The 14,508-nt window shown below is 48.6% G+C and overlaps 1 long non-coding RNA gene across 2 annotated transcripts; it reads left to right on the top strand.

The window, feature by feature from the left end:
• Positions 1 to 7,525: 7,525 nt before the first annotated feature.
• On the top strand, positions 7,526 to 13,928 carry LOC120096679 (uncharacterized). 2 transcript variants are annotated; one of them, XR_005493439.2, is made up of 3 exons: positions 7,526 to 9,056; positions 11,221 to 11,286; positions 12,714 to 13,928. It is a non-coding gene; the product is annotated as an uncharacterized LOC120096679 (long non-coding RNA). The 2 variants fall into 2 exon arrangements; XR_010057611.1 differs by having other exon boundaries at positions 7,526 to 11,286.
• Positions 13,929 to 14,508: the final 580 nt, after the last annotated feature.

Below are 14,508 nucleotides of genomic sequence, written 5' to 3'. Positions count from 1 at the left end.
ACAAACCCCAAGAAACACAATTCACCCTCAAACCCACAAAAACAGAAATCAAAATAAACAAGCAAAAGACCAATAAGAAAATAAAAGCCCAAACAAAGCAAAATGAGACAAAAACTGTACAAAGTTACTGTGGAGTTTGTTTTGTGTTGACCAGCTACTCCTAGGTATGGAGCCTGCTCTGGTGTGGTTAATACACACAGTGACACTCCACTGGAGCAGACTACACACGCTAGCACTATACACATATGAACTCATAGAAACTGTGGCAGCACCCATAGGACATGGACAGACGGGGTCCCAGCACTGAGGGGGGGAAGCTGACAAGAATTAAGAGAATTTATCGGACCGCTTGAGAGCAATTTCTTTTCAAAACTTTGGCAGCAGTGACACCTAGTGGTCATCCTTTTGTATACACTTTCAGTGGTTCACAAGTAGGTCTCCAACGTGATTAGTGTTGTTTGAAAGAAACAAAACTTTTTCTTCTTTGTTGATGTTCAGTTTTCACGCCCAGACAAGTGTCAGACTCCCTAGGTGTGGGAGTTAGATACTAGGTGTCATAAAACCAAAACCAAACCCCAAAGCCTTTCTGCATTATTCCAAAACGCAACCGGGGTTGAGATGGTAGCACACAGCAGAGCAAAGCTGATTTTGCTTTGCAGATCTGTGACCATCTGGGCTGGAGAGATGGTACGGCAGGTTCGCCATTTTGTTTGTAATATTTCTTTGTTTTCCTTGAGGCAAGGTCTGATTGCCTAGTGTTGGGGTTACAGGCACAGGACACCCTACCCAGTGTCTGTAATTTTAAAAATATACTCGGGGCCGGCTGGTATGTGTGTGTGTAGTGTAACAGTGGTTCCCAGGAGCCAGTCACAGTGTATGTGTGTGTGTGTGTGTGTGTGTGTGTGTGTGTGTGTGTGTGTATGTATAGTGTACCAGTGGTTCCCAGGAGCCAGTCACAGTGTGTGTGTGTGTGTGTGTGTGTGTGTGTGTATTATACCAGTGGTTCCCAGGAGCCAATCACAGTGTGGGGCAGTCTGTGCTCATATTTGCTTTTGTGACCTGAATGAGTGAAGGGTTCTCCCTTCTCCCATATTGCTTAATTATGAATATGACTTTCACACAGCGGATACAACTGTTACCTTGTAAAGTTTGTACGGTGTCAGGCTCAGTTGAAGGAGACTTGGTCTGTCACATGACATGGGGGGTGTTGACTGTCTCTGATCTGGAGAGGGCTTTTCTGGGGTCAAAAGAGCAGGTCCCTGAGAGTGTGGCTAAGTGGTCAGCGTGCCTCCGAGCCCTTTCCCTATTTCCCTCTTTGTGAAGTTCTCTATCACGATACTTCTAAGTCAACCAAGTATCCACTTGACACTTTCCTAGTTTCGAAATGATTTCTTTTAAAATATCCAGTGGCAAGCTGACTGGAATGGCATGAATCTGCAATCCCAAGCACTAGGGAGGCCGAAGCTGGAGGATCATGAGTTCCAGGCCAGCCTAGGGTACCTAGCTAGACACTGTTGAAACAAGAAAAAAACAGAACAGAACACCAACCAAACCAAACCAAAAGGAATTGCATAAAATGCCTGGGAAATAAGTTTCCTGCATGTGGTGCGTGGCCACCATGACTGCTTCCCTTCAGCCCGAACACCTGTCTCACCCACAGGGCTGTGGACACCGCACCACACCCTCTTCCCCACCAGCCGCTTTGCTGTTGCTAAGATAGAACGCCATGACCTAGAGAGACTTATTTGGGTTTAAAGTTCATGAGAACAAGAGTCCAGGATGGTAGGGAGGCCAAAGCAGGGGGTGGGGGTGGGGTGGAGAGCGAGAGCGAGAGCGAGAGCGAGAGCGAGAGAGAGGAGAGAGAGAGAGAGAGAGATAGGAGAGACTGGAAGTAGGGTGAGGCTTCTCCACCCCCACTAATTAATTAATTTATTCAGTTTACATCCAGTTAGCAGCTCCACTTCCTCCCAGCTCCCCCTGTCCCCTCTGCTTCCCCTTCTCCTCTGAGAAGAATTAGGCCCTCTGGAGGTACCAACCCACTCTGGCACTTCAGGGACTAGGTCCATGCTCTCCCACTGAGGACAGACAAGACAGCCCAGTTAGGGGAACAGGATCCAAAGGCAGGCAACAGAGTCAGGGACAGCCCCTTCTACTCCTCCCCCACCCTGCCCTGGCTCCAGTTGTTGGGAGATCTGCACAAAGACCGAGATGCACATCTGCTGTGTGTGTGTTTGTGTGTGTGTGTGTGTGTGTGTGGCCTAGGTCCAGCCCATGTATGCTCTTTGGTTGGCTGTTCAGTCTCTGGGAATCTCCAAGGGTCCAGATTAGTTGACTCTGTTGGCCTTCCTGCAGAGTTCCCTATCCCCTCTGGGTCCCTGAATCCTTTCCCCAATTCTCCACAGGACTCCCTGAGCTCCGTGCAAAGTTTGGCTGTGTGTCTCTGCATCCATTTCAGTCAGCTGCAGTTTTAGTGGAGTTTCTCGGAGGACAGCTATGCTAGCAGATGGGTGAGGCTTTATGATCTCAGAGCCCACCCCTGGGAATGTTCTTCCCCCAGCAAAACTCTGCCTTTTAAAGAGAGCAAATCTCAGGACAGAGTCCTGGGAGTGTGGAATCCTTGACTTTGATTTCCTGAGTGTGGGCGGGACTTGCCTTCTGGGCCAAGCTGGAGGCCCCCAGCCTCGTATGAGGTGTACCCCTGAAATTCCAGCAGAGACTCACCCAGGTTACAAGATTGGAATTTTGTCTCAAAGATTAAAAAGAAAAACAAGACATTGGCCACATGTGTCTCTCTCTGTCTGACCTCTACTCTGTAGGACGCATTCTGTTTTTGCTTTCTTACCTGCTATAAAAATTTTTGTTTGCTAAAATAAGCCTAAATCATTTGCTCAGTTAATAAAGCTAAACAAAAATAAAAGTTCTCTCTGTGAGGGATGGGTAATTCGTTTGGTGCAGCTCTAGGGAGAGTGGCATTTGCTCGTGGAGACTAGGAAGGCTGCAGGCCACTCTCTCTGTCTCTGTCTCTGTCTCTCTCTGTCTCTGTCTCTCTCTGTGTCTCTGTCTCTCTCTTTCTGTCTCTGTCTCTGTCTCTCTCTTTCTGTTTCTGTCTCTCTGTTTCTGTCTCTGTCTCTCTGTCTCTGTCTCTGTCTCTCTCTTGTTTTGTTTTGTTTTGAGACAGGGTTTCTCAGTATAACCAGCCTTGGTTGTTGCCCCGGCCTGCAGGGCAGTCAGCGGAGGTTGGGGACCACCTAGGAGAGAATGGAAGACAAGAGGCTCAAAGAAGGACGCCAAGACAGGAGTCTGATCAAGGCGACAAATTTTATTTTTTTTTCCCAAGGCTGAGTTTATACCATAGCAGGGATAACAGAGGGTACAGGGAGGGGAAAGCGGGAAATATTCACGCAAGCCAAGGACACTGTGCTCTTGTGGTCAGGCAATCGGCTGACATCATCAACAGGATGTTGGTTTCTCAGAAAGGTCACAAGTTTGTCATATCATTAGGCATCCTGACGACAACAGATTTGTATCAGCCTTCTACAGCTGGCTGGGGATTTTCCATCGTCCTGACCTCTTAATGAATCCAGTCATCATATTTTCATTCCAGCATTTCTCCATTTTATCTTACTTAACTCTAACTAATACTAACATCGATAATGGAGGGTTTTAAGGTCGTAGCTCCCACCAGGTTGTCTGGGATTTGATTTGTAGCCCAGGCTGGTCTCAAACTCACAGGGATCTGCCTGCCTCTGCCTCCTGAGTGCAGGGATTCTTTGATCCAGGCCGGGCTGCTCAATCTCCCTCTGAGATTAATTTACTTTTGTTTTCTGTGGATGGGTTCTCTTTCTCCTGTGCATTGTCTATCATGTGCATATGTGATGTCCTCAGACCCAGAAGAGAGCCTCAGGTCCCCTAGAGTTAAGGACAGCCACATGTAAGTGCTGGGAACTGAACCTGGGTCCTCTCCAAGAGCAGAACGTGTTCTTAACTATTGAGTGGGCTCTCCAGTGCCAAGATAAAAAACCCTCAAAATGTATTTTAGATTATATATGTATGGATGCAGGTTTGCCCCTGGAACTGGAGTTACATGTATTTGAGAGAGGCCTGCTACAGGCACTGGGAGTTGAATTTGGGTCCTTTGAAGATTAGGAGACACTTTTTTTAAAAAACATTATTTATTTCATGTATATGAGTACACTGTGGCTGCCCTCAGACACACCAGAAGAGCATCAGATCCCATTACAGATGGTTGATGGGAACCAACCACGTGGTTGATGGGAATTGAACTCAGGACCTCTGGAAGAGCAGTCAGTGCTCTTAACCACTGAGCCATCTCTCCAGCCCAGGAGACGCTTTTAATACTGAGACATCTTCCTAGCCCCTCATGCCCCAACCAGGTTTCCTGTCTACAGATACTCCAGCATGTCCGGAAATACAGATAGTGTGTGTGTGTGTGTGTGTGTGTGTGTGTGTGTGTGTGTGTGTGTGTGTGTATGTAAGATGGGATTATCTTGGTTTGAGAGTCATAAGTTTTCCCTCTAAAGAGACAGTCACGTTCTCTCTACCTGCCTGTGGGCTGGACCTCAGACTTGTTTAAGGAACATAGAATGTGGAAGAAAGATTTGGAGAGACACCTCAGTGGTTAAGAGCACCGACTGTTCTTCTAGAGGTCCTGAGTTCAAATCCCAGCAACCACATGGTGGCTCACAACCATCTGTAATGGGATCTGATGCCCTCTTCTGCTGTGTCTGAAAACAGCTAATATATATCTTTAAAAGAAAAAAAGAATGTGGAATAAGGCAAAGGTCCAGAAAGGACTTGTCTGAGGACCTGGTGCTCCCTCAGTGCTCTCTCAGGACTTGTCTGAGGTCCCATCTGTGCTCTCTGGACCTATTGCTCTGGCGGTGGCTGGCTGACAGCATGAAGCCATTCATTGTCTCATAAGATGTAGGGGACTCAGTTAAGTGTGGATTTCAGAGGATGGGGAGGAATGGGCAGAAGCTGGCAGCATCTTTGTCTGGGGAAGGGGCTGAGATCTTTGGAGGTAAACGGAAGCAAAGTATCTATTTACAGTCCCTGTCAGGAGTCTGGTGCACACTGGTGCGTCATGTTGATTTCAGGGTTGTTCAGATTCCAAGGTCTCTCCCAACATCCTGCACACGAGGCTTAAGTCCTTTTAGCTTCTTGCTTAGAAACGAATTCCACTCTAACCAATTTAAGCAGCAAACACAAAGAAGGAGATACAGGTGGGCCTAAAAGTAGGCATTTCCTGGACTCCAGTGTGCCTGGCAAGTGCTCGTCCAACACCTTTTATGATTTTTTTTTCTTTTCATTTTTGAGATGTGGCTGACTAAGATGCTTGAACTTGTGATCTCCCTGCCTCAGCTTCCACAGACACTGGGATGGTGGATGTGAACCACTGGGCATGTGTGGTTCCCGTGTCTCTCTTTCAAAAGCTGGGACCCTGAGCTAGACTTTTGGTTAGACCCAGGTTCTTTTCTGTGGGAGATGCTTGTGGCGAGGAGCTGTGTCTCTCCTGTTACGTCACCGCCAGCTGTGTCCTGGGTCTTGTGGTCTCGTCACCCAGTTCTTCGTTTCTGCTGCTCAGCTCTCTCATTGTCCAGAGACTCCAGGAGCCCCTTCCTCTTTCCTCCCCGAGCTCAGGGTGGGACCACCTTCTTCCTGTGTGGCCTCTACTCAAGTGTTTGTTGTTATCGTTTTGTTTTGGAGACACTGCTAACTGTGTAGCCTTAGCGGGTCTCTCTAGGTAGACCACAGGCAAAACTCAGAGATTTGCCTGCTTCTGTCTCCTAAGCGCTGGGACGAAGGTGTTTGCACGCAAATGTGCTGCCGGATCTGCATTTGCTTAGGGGTGGGGCTCACCAGAGTGTGTTTGACTTGTGCTCCATGGTTACAGGGCTCGATGGCAAGGTCTCTGCCTTCACCCATTCATCCGGCGCAGTGGGACATAGTAGACTTCAGTCCATACTCAATATGTAGTTAAATCAGAGGTGCTCACGACTCTGGTATCTGGCCAGTCAGTTAGCTTGTTCCCTGAGAAGGTGTGGAATCAACCCAGCTGCACTTCCACGGTCACTAAAGTTATGCAATGAAGCTGCCCACCCACGCAGCGGCTCAGCCTCGAAGGAAAACCTGTCGTGGGTTACGACGCAGACCTGGAAGACGCTGCTAACTGGAAAGCCCGTCACGGAAAGGCAAGTGCTACCTTTCTGCATGATTCCACTTAACGTGATGCTTCTGAAGTAGTGAAACTATTAGAAAGTAGGTGGGTGGCAGGCAGGGCTGAGGCGGGGAAGGAAAGGGGGCTTGAATGAATGGGTAGGGCTTGCAGTAGGAAGGGCTTCTAGAGGCCCGTTCTGTAAGCGCGTGCTCAAGTTATGTCGCTGGACTGTGAGCATTTAAAGGAGTTTAGAGCAAGTCCTCTGTGCTGTGTTTCTATACTGTTATGCCCAAGTTTCAGGTACCCAGAGACCACCGAGGAGCCAATTCCGATGTAAAACACATAAGGGTCTTTATTACGAGCTCGTGAGCAAGGACTCTCAGACTCTCACCATTGCAGCCGGTCTCAGAGTGAGAGCCTGAGGTCTAGGGGTTCAGGGTTTTTAATGTGGTTACAGCAAACTTGGGGAATTTCCATATGGGTCAGTACATTAATACTTTAAAAAACTGCATTTCTGGTATAATCTGCGGGAACAGAACACAGGGACAAAAACCAACTGACAAACAGGATGGCTAAGGTATCCTATGCAGGGTGTCTTACCTTATCTGTGTTAGCATTCCTTCTAGGCTCCGCCCCACAGTTACCTGGCAACAGCCAGCTGTGCTTGACTCACTATAAAAGGGGCTGCTTGCCCTCTTCTCACTGTCTTACCTCTCTGTCCCTTCTCTCCCCATTCCCCTCCCCTCTTTCTTCCTGGCTGGCCTCTACTCTCTCCCTCTCCCTCTCCCTCTCTTTCTCTCTTCCTTTATTTCTACTCCCTCCTCAACGCCCCTCCTCTCCGTCAGTGTGGCTGGTACCTTAGGGGGAAGGGATGGCTCAGCATGGGTCTGCAGAGACATCACCTTCCACCTCACTATACATCACCTCTACCAAACATCCTGGTCTTTTCTTTCTTTTTTAATAAAGCACAACCTTGGTGCCATGAGACTCAGATTTAGAAACTTGAAGTTTCGTAACTCTTGCTGCCATATAGACTTTGTGGTTATCAGATAGCTTGCTAGACCTATCTACTCAAACACCGGCAATTTGGTAAGCTCCCCCTCCCTACTGGTCAGCATAAAATGTCTCCTGGTCCCAAGGGAGGGCTATTGAGCTCCCAACCACCCTGTGGTGTCCTTGAGGATGAAGGCAGTCATGACTGGCCTTCTCACTGAACCTTTGTTCTAGGACTTCTACCCCTGGGTGACTCTCCCTCTCGCTCTCCTGGAAGTGGTTCTCTCTTCCTGCTGCTGACAAAAATCCTAAACTTAGATAAACCATTCTCCCTCAGGCTCTGAGCCCCACAGCTGGCCCTGAGCTCAGCCCCCAGTTCACTGCATGACAACCTGGTGATTTGGTCTTGTTGCCTGCCGCCTTTGCTACCAAATTTGTCTTCCTGACACAGAACGGACAAATCGCTAGCTCACCCTGCTCTCACCAGAGGGGATGTCTTCACCCGCCAACCCTCCCGGTCTAATTCACAGGCTAAATTTGACCACATTATCCCAAACCAATAACTCTACATGGCCGCTTAAAGGTGCTTCCACAACTTGCCAGTGATCCAGGGATCCGTAGGCCTTTCCCCTTCCCCCTTGTTCTCTCACCACTTTGTTTCTTCGCTCTTGATCTGGTTCCCTGTCCCCTGATTCTGCCATCCCCGCATCCCTTGGCCATCTGCCCTGTACACTGCTCTGCTGAGCCTCTGCCTGTGCTTCTGCCTTCCACCGCCGCCGCCTCCCACACCCTCACCGCGCCTGCCTCAGCCCTGCCGCCTGGCACTCAACTGCCCGGGCACAAACTCTCTTGCCCTGCACAGCCCAGAGCGCCCTGAGTGTGCTCGCTCTCCCGCCTGAGCAGAGTTGCTAGGAGACAGACAGACTGCGGCTTCCGGAGCTGCTGTCTGTCCCACCCCGCTTGCCGACATTCTGCTCTGCTGAGATGCAGGCGCACTCCCGTGGCCACCGCCCGCTGCCAAGCTGAGCTACGTGTCCCTCGAGCCACGTAGATTCTTCTTTATGTTTGTCTCTGCTGTTCCATTCTAAGATACCCAGCTACATTTCTACAGCTTCATTCTAAAATATAACATGAGACTTTCCTCCAGGCGGAGCTGTAGCTTCAGCGCCATCTTAGCTAAGGGCAGTCATGTGGCTGGCTGTAGCTTCAGCACCATCTTTGTTATGGGCAGTCCCCAGTTCACTGCCTTTTGAGAGTACTGCCTGTCAAAGTCACTTAGCAATTAAGATAAGATTTTTCATTCTAACCTGCCTTGGTAAAAAATTATTTCTAAACAGTAAAAAGTTAAAGATCACTGCCTTAAATATACGTTTAGCCTTGTTTCTGCTACTGTCCTTAAGTCACAGTGCGCTCTCTTTATTTGATAGATACATTCTAAAACAAATAATTAAACAAGCACAGGTTGTCTAGCTCAGATATGCTTAATAGATATTAGCTCTCAATCTTGTAAGAAGTCTGATAAATGTAACGTTATGTGTTTAAGCTTATGACAGCAGAGACACCTAAAGCCTAACAGTGATCCCTCCCACCCCAAGGTCTCTGAGAAGATATGGGCACAGCAACAAGATTCTACCTAGATTGTGGCATGATAAAGACCAAGAAAGACAGCTCCAGCGTCTTGCCTGTTGCCAGAGCTTGGTCTACACTGTGGATAAACACACGATACCTTTAGAGTCAAATGTCTCCTATTGCCTAAGTCAAGGTGGGCCATTTCTCATTTCACACGCATCTACTCCACAGAAAAAGCTTCTCGACTTCTGGGCCAGACAACCAGACTGACTCTGCTCAGGTTGCCATGGAGACTACAGGGACCTGGGAACTGTAGGTAATGGACTATAGACCAGTCTCTGTCATTTTAATTAATGCATGATTCCCAGATTATAATTTCTTCTTCCCAGGTTTCTGACAGCATCGACAGCTAAGGTAACCGTAGCTTGACAGCTAGAAAACAGACCTAGTTCCTTAGCCCAAGGTAATCTACCACCTTATTGGCTCATTAGTTAATCTGTTAACTAGCTGAGGCTGCCCGATCTCTTATCAGAAAGACAGGTTTGCCTTGCTCACAGACTTCACGATGAAGGATACATGAGTTCATGTGTTGGCGTTCACAGATGCAACCTTCTGTTACTTCCCCATCAAAACTCAGTTTCTAGTGATTAAACGCTTCGTATTTCCTCTCCTTGCTATGCCGTTGTCCTACTGTTAACCAATAGAGTTCTTTTAAATTAGCCCAGCTCTAATAAAACATTCCACTGTGTAATCTACATTTATAATAAAAAAAATTCAGCTTCCTTTGGCTGCCTTTAAGCTATGGATTTAAGGTGTTTCTCTTGCTAAACCATATGATCAACTGTCTTATTCACAATGTCAAGGTTTTGAGTTTCTTTTGTCTTTTAAATGTAAACTTAAAAATGTTTCTCACTGTGCTATTCAGTCTCCTTGACAGAAGCTAAAAGCCCTTCTTGCTCCTTCTGCTCCACAAAAGGTTTTTTGACTTCCCTAAGCTCATCTTAAAGACAGTTCACACTGATAACATCCAGGACACTCTAGAGAAGCAACCCACAGACGCTCCAGTCTATTCTCACAGACACGGACGCTTCTACTGGACCTGCTTCTTCCTATCCGCAGATGGTTCACAGACCCTGGCCGGCTCTTCTAAGACTGGACCAGTATCCCAGTACCCATTCTCGTAGGTTTCCCAGAGACACGTTGCCCCAAAGTCAACAGGAAGTAGCTAAAGATTATGACCACCCAATTCCTGCTTCAACATCGCCCCTTTCTAGTTTTTCCTTTTCTTTAATTAAACCAAAATGGGGGGAATGTTAGCATTTTTTCAAGGCCCCACCCCACAGTTACCTGGCAACAGCCAAGTATGCCTGACTCATTATAAAAGGGGTTGTTTGCCCCCTCCTTATTCTCTTACTCTCTTATTCTGTCCCTTCTCTCCCCATTCCCCTCCCCCATCTCTCTACGTGTTCCTGGCCCGGTCTCTCATTCATTCTCTCTCTCTCTCTCTCTCTCTCTCTCTCTCTCTCTCTCTCTCTCTCTCTCTGCTTTTCTCTCTCTCTCCTCCCTCCTCAACTCCTTTTCCCATGCCCTAAATAAACTCTGTGACCTGAATTCACATAAACTGTAAATTCCATACTATATCCAGTCATACAGCTGATACCTCAGGGGGAAGGGTGCCTCAACATGAGCCTGTAGAGGCATCCCCTTCCACCTCACCATTACCGTGTCTCTACCAAACGTATCCTGGTTCTTACTTTCTTATAATAAAACACCATAATCTTTAACTACCTTGACCCTGCCTTTGTAGCCTGATTTGTTGGTATTCTGTCTAAGCTCCACCCCCACAGCTACCTGGCAACAGCCAGGTATGCTCCACCCCCACAGTTGCCTGGCAACACCCAGCTGTGCCTGACTATAAAGGGGGCTGCTTGCCCCTTCCTCTCCCTCTTACTCCTCTCTCTTGCTCTTCCTCTTCTGGTGACCTCTTTGTCTCTGTCCCTTCTCTCCCCAACCCCCTTTCCCCCAACGTGCCCATGGCCAGCCTTCTTTGTTCCTCCCCTCTTCTACTCTTTTTCTCTCACTAAACCTCTCCATGTGGAACCATGTTGGTTTGGTGTGCTTTGTCTGGGCACGAGCCGAGATTTTAAACCCCAACATTGGTGACCCGTATGTGGTTTTTGATCTCCCCATACCTACGTGGCCTGGCAGGAGCCCTGCACACCTGCCGCTCCCACTACAGTGCCTGCGGGCCCCCAGCCTGCATTTGCTCACTTGGGTCACACTTTCTCTTGAGGAGGAGAGGAGGAGCAGTGGGGCTGTGGTGGGGAGAGATGGAGCTGCACTCCTACTGCAGCGCCCACTGGTCCTCAGTCCACACTGGGCCCCAGGGCAGGGTCGAGGCTGCTCAGCTTGGGCTGTGGTGAGGATCAATCCCGCCATTACACCTGAATTTGATCGCAGCTGCTGCCTCCCCTATGTAGATATACGCCATTCGACCACTACCACCACCACCTGCTGGCTGCCATGGGACTCAGGACTTCCACCATGTGAGTTACTGCTTCAGCTGGAGTGCATGCAGACTTCTGTGTGAGCCTCTGCCTTCCGTTGGTTCACCATGTGGTGTCAGCTTTTGCCACGTGGGGTCACTTAGGCCCTCACAACTACCTTCGCTCGAACCTCTCTCTGTGTTTCCGATTCCCACGGCATCCCGCTGAGGTAACCTGTGTCCTGGGTACTGGCTGGTCAGTCCAGCAGGCCTCCCCATCGCCAGGATGCCCTGCATGCAGCTGCCCGCTAAGGAGAGCGCCCTCTTCGAGCACATGCTGCTGGGTGGTACCTACTCGACCTCTGTGCACTTTCTTTACCTCAGAGCTTGACTTTCCATGATGTACACATGGTCTCAGGAGAGCGTTTTTGGCTTGGAGCTCCCTATGCTGCCCCTGGGGATGGATCCTTCTAGACCTTTTCCCTCGGGTGGGACTTTTCCTTCCTCTCTTTTTGAGACAGTTTAATGCCAGGACAGGCCTGGATAAACTGCTTTCTGAGTATAGCCCCAGCACTGGCTGCAAATGTAGCCCCAACACTGGTAGGGGCAATTAATCCCTATTCTCACCAACGAGTCTATCGATCTTGGCCGCCTGGTCCTATTTCCTGGGATGTTTTGGTCTAATTTATACTAAGCAGAAAACAATATTTCTGTCTGGCTCCATCCCAGGCCTCCCCCTCCTCCCTTCCTCGTGTCTGTAGTTCCTGGTTTGTGCCCCCTGAAAAGCAGGTCTGGCCCCATTCCTTGCATCCACCAGGGACTCTTCTGTCTGTGAGACCTGCTTTCCCACAAGTGTGTAACCCCTAAGCCCCGCATGCAAGCAAGCTCTCTCTCTCTGTCCAGGACTTTGTTCCTGTGCTCAGCCTGCCACAGCCTCGAGAAAAACAGCTTTCACACTGTCTTTTCCAGTGTGCTCATGCCGCCACCCGCATGCAGTGCCTTGGCTGTGCGCACCAGTGTCCCAGCTGTGCACACCAGTGTCCCAGCTGTGCACACCAGTGTCCCAGCTGTGCACACCAGTGTCCCAGCTGTGGGCCAGTGTCCCAGCTGTGCACACTAGTGTCCCAGCTGTGGGCCAGTGTCCCAGCTGTGCACACCAGTGTCCCAGCTGTGGGCCAGTGTCCCAGCTGTGTGCCTGCATGCATGTGCTCACACCTCTCCCTTGCTCTCCAGAGTTTTCATTCCTACCCTGTCTTGACATATGATCCTTACTAATAATTTACTTCCTGAGGAACCCCAGTGAGTTTGGGAACCGGACAGTCTTAAAACCAGTGAATTTTGAAAAACTACAAGAGGTCATCCAGGAAAAACAGGAAAACCTATCCGAATTTTTAGAACACCTTACCAGGGCTTTATTACAATATACTAATCTAGACCCTAAAAGCTCAGAAGGTAAGTAACTTCTGATGACCTTTTTTCTTTTCCCAGAGCTACCCCGACCTAGAAGATAACTTAAAAAGCTGGAGAGGGGGCCCCTAACTCCACCAGCAGAAGTTTTGGTGCTGGCCTTTAAAGTGCCATGGGAGAGATGAGAAGGGTTGCAGAATGAAGTACCCTTTGCTGGCAAAGGCTGTCCAACCAGCCTCAGCCACTGCTCAGAACTCCTGGTCTTCTAAGGCTAAGGGACCACCAGGCTCCCGCTACAAGCATGGTTGACAAGGTCACTGGACAAGGGCTTGCCCTAATTTCTGCAAAGCAAGGAGGCCAGGTCCTAGGTGCCATCAAGAGGGACACTGGGCTGTCGATTGCCCTCATGTTGCACAGTACAGGGGGACATCACGTCCAGGTAACCCTCCAGCAGATCTCCTAGACTTGGCTATGGATGACTGAAGGGGCCTGAGTTCTCTGGACCTGACCACTGCCATCACCAGCAGGAAGCCTTGGGTAACCATCATGGTATGTGGGCAGCTCATCTCCTTCCTCTTGGACACTAGGGCCATCTACTCGGTCCTAACAGAGTTTTGGAGATCCACTTCTCTCTCCTGTTTCCTCATTGTTGGGGTAGGGAGCAACCTTACCTTCCTCACCAAACCCCACCACTTGGCTACATTTTTAGGGATGTACCTCTCACCCATTCCTTTTTGGTAGTGCCAACCTGCCTTGTCCCCTTATTGGGAAGGGATCTTCTAGCTCAGTTGGGAGTCTCTATTTTGCTCCCCCCATTTGCCCAAACTCAAGCTCGCCTGCAGCCCTTCTGCTCCCTCTAGCCAGCCAACCTACTAACACGGACATGCTGCTTCCTTTACCAGCTTCTCAGGTAGACCCCCGAGTCTGGGAGATCCAGAACCCCTCTGCTGCTAAACGAACAGTCTCTCCAAATAGGATCTGGAAACTGCTTTCTCTCTGTCTTTTTGTCGTGGCAAACTGTTTTAAGACATCTAGGACACATTCTGTAGGATAAGTTCTTCCTTCTGCTCCATGAAAAAACTTATCTTAAAGAATGTTCATGGGTTGGAGAAATGGCTCAGAGGTTAAGAGCACTGGCTGCTCTTCCAGAGGTCCTGAGTTCAAATCCCAGCAACCACATCGTGGCTCACAACCATCTGTAATGAGATCTGGTGCCCTCTTCTGGTGTGTCTGAAGACAGTGACAGTGTACCCACATACATGAAATAAATAAATAAATAAATAAACCTTAAAAAAATGTTCATGTTGTTAACTCATGTTGTTATCTCTTTTGTAAACGTATAAGCTACAGGAAACCCACTCTGACCTACCTCTCATAGACCAAATAGACTCCACCCAGATAAGTACGTCTGCCGAAAGTTTCCACTCACTACCTATTCCAAAGGATGGAATTCCTCTGGGTTTCAAATGTACATCTAAGAAGAAAATTTTCTTTTCTCCAAATGCACTTAATCTTATTCTCTGCATATATATAAAATTTATATTAATATATATTAAATATATAGGCAGAGAATGTGTGTGTGTGTGTGTGTGTGTGTGTGTGTGTGTGTGTGTGTGTGTGTGTTTCAGCATCTTGTCAAGTTCAGGCGCTTACTACACCCAGGACAGCTCCAGAGAAGCCACCTCCAGGTGTCCAATCTCCTCTCACAGACACAGACGCTTCTATTGAACCTGTTCCTTCTGACTTATTCTCAGATGGTTCCACAGACCCTGTACAACAAGGAAACAGCCAACTCTAAGACTGGGCAAACATCCCATATTCATTTTTCTAGGTTCCCTAGAGACATGTCACCCCAAAGCAAGCAGGAAGCAATCAG

The sequence above is a fragment of the Rattus norvegicus genome, chromosome 14 (assembly GCF_036323735.1).
Source record: "Rattus norvegicus strain BN/NHsdMcwi chromosome 14, GRCr8, whole genome shotgun sequence".
NCBI classification, from domain to species: Eukaryota; Metazoa; Chordata; class Mammalia; order Rodentia; family Muridae; genus Rattus; species Rattus norvegicus.
Note: the sequence above shows the minus strand (reverse complement) of the source record. Positions and strands in the feature narration are given on the sequence as shown.